At 33.8% G+C, this 7,189-nt stretch overlaps 1 long non-coding RNA gene across 1 annotated transcript; it reads left to right on the forward strand.

Annotated features, from left to right (window-relative positions):
* Positions 1–706: 706 nt before the first annotated feature.
* Positions 707–6,921, forward strand: LOC127726102 (uncharacterized). Its single transcript, XR_007993332.1, has 2 exons — positions 707–973; positions 6,516–6,921. It is a non-coding gene; the product is annotated as an uncharacterized LOC127726102 (long non-coding RNA).
* Positions 6,922–7,189: the final 268 nt, after the last annotated feature.

A 7,189-nucleotide genomic window follows, 5' to 3' on the forward strand; every position in this document is an offset into this window, starting at 1 on the left:
TTTTTTGTGTGCATTTATTTTTGCTAATTTTGAATAATGGACAAAAATGTAAGATTGATTATTGTGATTTAAGAAAAATCTGCATACATAAAATTGAAAATGGAAATGGGGAATATGTCAAAGAGACAACAACCCAACCAAAGAGCAGACAACAGCCGAAGGCCACTAATGGGTCTTCAATGCGGCGAGAAAATAATGCACCCGGAGGTGGTCTTCAGCTCATAAATATGTATCAGATATAAGAATGCAATACAGCTCTCAGTCGAATTAATAAAAACCTCACAATAAGTCATGTAAGTTCTGAAAATCAGAATAAAAAGTATTGTAAGATTCTCAAAGTTACACATGGAGTTATGAAACTTAAATTAATCATGCTAATTAAACATGTTAAAGATTGGCATACAACTTGGAGTAGCCTTATGGCATTGTATAGTGTAATGAATTCAGGGGATAATGGCACTACCTCTGATTTTAAAGTCCTCAGATTCTGACAGAATCAATCTTTAATATTAATATGCATACTCTTGTACAAAGGAATATAAGTATGCAATAGACATATGGTCTTCAAAAATAAGAGGTATCCATGCTATACATTTATGACAAGATCTTAATCAAGTATTAATTTTGGTTTGTTTAAATATTTTGGAGGTTAGTATGACATCCTTTTTTGTGAGTGTGATGATGTTTTCGTTTAAAGTTTGAAAAAATTGTTTGTACCAACAAAAATAAATACACGAAGTTAATCCAGAATTATGTGTTCATCATTTTTTTTATGTTTAGGTTGCCAGCAAGATGAAAGAACAATGCAGTTCAAAAGTCAAAATGTGGATAAGCTGAGATACAAGGTCCTACTTTTGCAGATTTTCATATTTTGCATGAATGAATTTGAAGTTTATATCATGGAGGGCAGAGAAAGAAAAGAAAAACTTCAATTTTCCTGCTTCTGAAGAATAAATGTAAAACTTCTTGTTAGGTAAGTTTTATGCTCTGTTTTGATAGTGTTTGTGCATTCATCTGTCTTTCTCTAAATTGTATTCACTTAAAGTTTTTGGTTACAGTTCACCATGAACTTCAGTTAGTAACTTGTGGTTTTACATGTATATACTCAAAATTTAGTACTTTAAAATGTTCATGTATTTTTGTCGAGCCTGCGACTTTTGTCGCAAAAGTTGCTGAAAGCTCAACATAGGGATAGTGATCCAGCGGCGGCTATGGCGGTGGTGTTAGCTAACTTCCTAAAAGCTTTATATTTTAGAAGGTGGAAGACCTGGATGCTTCATACTTTGAATATAGATGCCTCATGATACGAATTCTGTCTGTCACATGTCCATTGTCCTTGACCTCATTTTTAGCTCACCGAGGCCCGAAGGGCCCCATGTGAGCTTATGCCATCACTTGGCGTCCGTCGTCTGTCGTCGTCGTCTGTCGTCGTAAACTATTTAAAAAATCTTCTCCTCTGAAACTGCTGGGCCAAATACCTTCAAACTTTAACTAAATGTTCCTTAGGGTATCTAGTTTATGAATTGTATCCGAAGTTTTGATCCATCGACAAACATGGCCGCCATGGCTAAAAATAGAACATAGGGGTCAAATGCAGTTTTTGGCTTATATCTCAAAAACTAAAGCTTTTAGAGTAAATCTGACATGGGGTATAATTGTTCAGTTGGTCAAGATCTATCAGCTCTGAAATTTTCAGACAAATCAAACAACCCATTGTTGGGTTGCTGCCACCGAATTGGTAGTTTTAACAAAATTTTGCAGTTTTTTGTTATTATTTTGAATATTATTATAGATATATATAAACTGTAAGCAGCAATAATGTTCAGCAAAGTAAGATCTACAAAAAAATTTAATGACCATAATTGTCAATTGACCCCTTAAGGAGTTATTGCCCTTTAAAGACAATTTTACACAATGTGTTCATCAAGTTTGCTAACATTTAAAAATCTTCTCCTCTGAAACTACTAGGCCAATTACCCTCAACTTTTAACTTAATGTTCCTTAGGGTATCTTGTTTATAAATTGTATCCGAAGTTTGTATCCATCGACAAACATGGCCGCCATTGCTAAAAATAGAACATAAGGGTCAAATGCAGTTTTTGGCTTATATCTCAAAAACTAAATCTTTTAGAGCAAATGTGACAGGGATAAAATTGTTCAGTTGGTCAAGATCTATCAGCTCTGAAATTTGCAGATGAATCGAACAACCCATTGTTGGGTTGCTGCCACCGAATTGGTAGTTTTAACAAAATTTTGCAGTTTTTTGTTATTATTTTGAATATAATAATAGATATATATAAACTGTAAGCAGCAATAATGTTCAACAAAGTAAGATCTACAAAAAAGTTAATATGACAAAAATTGTCAATTGACCCCTTAAGGAGTTATTGCCCTTTAAAGACAATTTTACACAATGTGTTCATCAATAGATATTAGAAGATGTGGTATGAGTGCCAATGAGACAACTCTCCATCCAAGTCAAAATCAAGTTTGCTAACATTTAAAGATCTTCTCCTCTAAAATGCAGGTGAGCGGTTCAGGCTCTTGAGAGCCTCTTGTCATGGTTCAGTGACTACTTGAAAAAAAAGTTCAGATTTTTATGTAATGTTAATTTCGCTCTTATTATGAGTAATAGGATAACTATATTTGGTATGTGCGTACTTTGCAAGGTCCTCATGCTCGTCAGAGAGTTTTCACTTGACCTAGACCTCATTTCATGGATCAGTGAACAAGAACTTAGTCTTAGATGCATGATTTTTTTTATTAGTAATTAGTGGCTTTGAACTAGCTGTCAGTAACTGCGAGTACTCTCAGATCTGTACTTAGTGTCTTTTAGTTGTTTGGATGTACAAGTACCCGGCCACGTCCACTTGTACTTGTAGTATTTGTATTTTTATCTATCTGATGAGTTTAAAGCCTCTTTCAACTGATTTTTGTCGAGCCTGCGACTTTTGTCGCAGAAAGCTCGACATAGGGATAGCGATCCGGCGGCGGCGGCTACGGCGGCGGCGGCGTTAGCTAACTTCTTAAAAGCTTTATATTTTAGAAGATGGAAGACCTGGATGCTTCATACTTTGTATATGGATGCCTCATGTTACGAAGTTTCCGTCAGTCACATGTCCAATGTCCTTGACCTCATTTTCATGGTTCAGTGACTACTTGAAAAAAAAGTTCAGATTTTTTGTAATGTTAAATTCTCTCTTATTATAAGTAATAGGATAACTATATTTGGTATGTGCGTACCTTGCAAGGTCCTCATGCCCGTCAGACAGTTTTCACTTGACCTCGACCTCATTTCATGGATCAGTGAACAAGGTTAAGTTTTCGTGGTCAAGTCCATATCTCAGATACTATAAGCAATAGGTCTAGTATATTGGGTGTATGGAAGGACTGTAAGGTGTACATGTCCAACTGGCAGGTGTCATCTGACCTTGACCTCATTTTCATGGTTCAGTGGTTATAGTTAAGTTTTTGTGTTTTGGTCTGTTTTTCTTATACTGTATGCAATAGGTCTACTATATTTGGTTTATGGAATGATTGTAAGGTGTACATGTCTAGCTGGCAGGTGTCATCTGACCTTGACCTCATTTTCATGGTTCAGTGGTCAAAGTTAAGTTTTTGAGTTTTGGTCTTTTTTTCTAATACTGCATGCAATAGGTCAGCTATATTTGGTGTATGGAATGATTGTAAGGTGTACATGTCTAGCTGGCAGGTGTCATCTTACCTTGACCTCATTTTCATGGTTCAGTGGTCAAAGTTAAGTTTTTGAGTTTTGGTCTTTTTTTCTAATACTATATGCAATAGTTCAACTATATTTGGTGTATGGAAATATTTTATGATCTATATGTCAGTCACGCAGGTTTTATTTGACCTTGACCTCATTTTCAAGGTTCATTGCTCAGTGTTAAGTTTTTGTGTTTTCGTCTGTTTTTCTTAAACTATAAGCAATAGGTCAACTATATTTGTTGTATGGAAGAATTGTTAGCTGTACATGCCTGCCTAGCATGGTTCATCTGACCTTGACCTCATTTTCATGGTTCATTGGTCAATGTTTAGTTTACTTGGTTAATGTTAAGTTTATGTGACAGTTGTAATAAAGCTTTATATTTAGGACTATCAACATAATATCAATGATTAGTAAAGAAGGCGAGACATTTCAGCGTGTGCACTCTTGTTATTATAGTTCATTCTTATGTTGTACTGTTACACCACTGTCCCAGGTTAGGGGGAGGGTTGGGATCCCGCTAACATGTTTAACGCCCTCACATTCTGTATGTATGTGCCTGTCCCAAGTCAGGAGCCTGTAATTCAGTGGTCGTCGTTTGTTTATGTGTAAAATATTTGTTTTTCGTTCATTTTTTGTACATAAATAAGGCCGTTAGTTTTCTCGTTTGAATTGTTTTACATTGTGTCATTTCGGGGCCTTTTATAGCTGACTGTGCGGTATGGGCTTTGCTCATTGTTGAAGGCCGTACGGTGACCTATAGTTGTTAATTTCTGTGTCATTTGGTCTCATGTGGAGAGTTGTCTCATTGGCAATCATACCACATCTTCTTTTTTATATTTAAGGTTAAGTTTTGGTGGTCAAGTCCATATCTCAGATACTATAAGCAATAGGTCTAGTATATTCGGTGTAAGGAAGGACTGTAAGGTGTACATGACCAACTGGCAGGTGTCATCTGACCTTGACCTCATTTTCATGGTTCAGTGGTTATAGTTAAGTTTTTGTGCTTTGGTCTGTTTTTCTTATACTGTATGCAATAGGTCTACTATATTTGGTGTATGGAATGTTTGTAAGATGTACATGTCTAGCTGGCAGGTGTCATCTGACCTTGACCTCATTTTCATGGTTCAGTAGTCAAAGTTAAATTTTTGAGTTTTGGTCTTTTTTTCTAATACTAAATGCAATAGGTCAACTATATTTGGTGTATGGAAACATTTTTTGATGTACATGTCAGTCTCCCAGGTTTTTATTTGACCTTGACCTCATTTTCACAGTTCATTGCTTAGTGTTAAGGTTTTGTGTTTTGGTCTGTTTTTCTTAATCTATAAGCAATAGGTCAACTATATGTGTTGTATGGAAGGATTGTAAGCTGTACATGTCTGCCTGGCATGGTTCATCTGACCTTCACCTCATTTCCATGGTTCATTGGTCAATGTTTAGTTTTCTTGGTTAAGGCTGCTTCTTAGAAACTATAAGCATGATAAGCAATACTAGGTCAACTGTATTTAGTATATTGAATGATTGTAAGGTGTACATGTATTTCTTGTCCGGTTTATATGACCTTGAATTCATTTTCTTGGATCATGTTGAGTTTATGTGATAGTTGTAGTAAAGCTTTATATTTAGGACTATCAACATGATATCAATGATTAGTAAAGAAGGCGCAACATTTCAGCGTGTGCACTCTTGTTTATACATTATACACCACATTTACTGTTTTTAACCTGATTTTATGGATCACTGAACATAGAAATGTCATAATGTGAAATTATAGTACATTCTTAGGTTAAAGTTTTAGGTTAAGGTACATAGCTTACCAGAAGTTGAATTTCATACACATGTTCATTGTGTGGTGAACTTTTAAATTCAGTGCTAACCTAAGATTTTGAGCCTGATTACATGATTGACTAGACATTGACACATGCTAGTGTTTGCCAGGCATGGTGTCCTGTACTAAGAATTTTAATAGTACTCGCTGAGTATGGAGTTTTTGTGAAAGTTTAATATTAGTGAGATTTTTGCATGACATCCTGTCAACTGCTTGTTGATCATGTTTATACATGTCTTAAAATTAATATCTGACACATTGGTGTTTTGTGAACTTGGAAATAAGTTATTTGATAGAATAATAATGTTTTGAGATTATCAAAATAAAAAATATCCCATTTTTACTATTAATAATTAAGTATTAACAAAAAGAAGATTTAGGATATATGTATAACCATATATAAAAATGAGACAGCAACCGAACAACACAAAAATAAGAAAAAAAAACAATATAATTTTTTGTTTCAATGTTATAATTTCCAACATGTCAAAAGAGTTCAAGGTATTTTCTCTCATTGAAATAAAAAACAAGTGGAACTCTTTCAGAACTTCAGAAGTTTAAAGAAGTGCTGTTTCTGTTGTTGGCGTTTTGCATAATATATTGCAAATTCTTGTGAAAAATGGAATGTTATTGTAATTGCCTAAAGTTTTAACATTGATCTATATATATATATATATAACTGGGGAAAATACCCAAATGTTATAAAGAAGAATACATAAATTGATTGTTATATAATATTAGAATAGGAAGATGTGGTATATTGCTAATTTGACAACTCTCCACCAGAGACCAAAGGATATAGGAGATTAGCAACTGATGACACTGGACAACCTTCAACAATCAGTAAAATCCATACCGCAATGCGCCATAGCTATTTTTATTGAAAATCATATGTTATTGCTACATGTATGCAAACAATTTTTTATAATCCATAACTTCAAATTTTTATTGGTTCTTTTTCAGAAGGATTGAAATTCATCACTAAGAATAAAAGGAGAAAACACAGAAACAAGACCAGAATAAATTCAAAGACAATATGGACAAAAGTCAGATCAGTTATTATTTTCATCACTCAGTCAATGAATCGAAGTTCTATTAAATATCTAAAGATATTAAAACAATATTAATGACAATGTTCTGTGCTGAATGGCCAAAAAGTGGACTATACATTACGATCACACAATGCTGGATGATAAGAAACTATTAATTTTTTGGGTGGAGGGATATCCTGAAAAAAAATTAGATTTATGTGAAAAGCCACTAGTATGTCAAGCCTAATAATAGAGTTTTCATTGATTCCAAATGGGAAAAAATTGTGTTTCAAAAAAGTATTCTAGAATTCATAAATAAACATATATTGATACTAACATTATCTACTTTGTTGTTTAAAAGTTTAGTTTTGAACAGTTATAGAACAATATAATTGCATTAACATTTCAAAGGAAAAAAAGATATTCAACTAAAAAGATTCATCTTAAAACAATTTACTACCAAACAGAATTCATTGTAACATACACATTACTGTATATTTATAATTTGAATCCCATAGGATTTATTTTGTCCCACGGGATATTAAAAATCCCATGGGATAATTATAGTCCCATGGGATTTTTTTTGTCCCATGGGACAACAAATAT

Source organism: Mytilus californianus, unplaced genomic scaffold (genome assembly GCF_021869535.1).
Source record: "Mytilus californianus isolate M0D057914Y unplaced genomic scaffold, xbMytCali1.0.p SCAF_16, whole genome shotgun sequence".
Taxonomy (NCBI): Eukaryota; Metazoa; Mollusca; class Bivalvia; order Mytilida; family Mytilidae; genus Mytilus; species Mytilus californianus.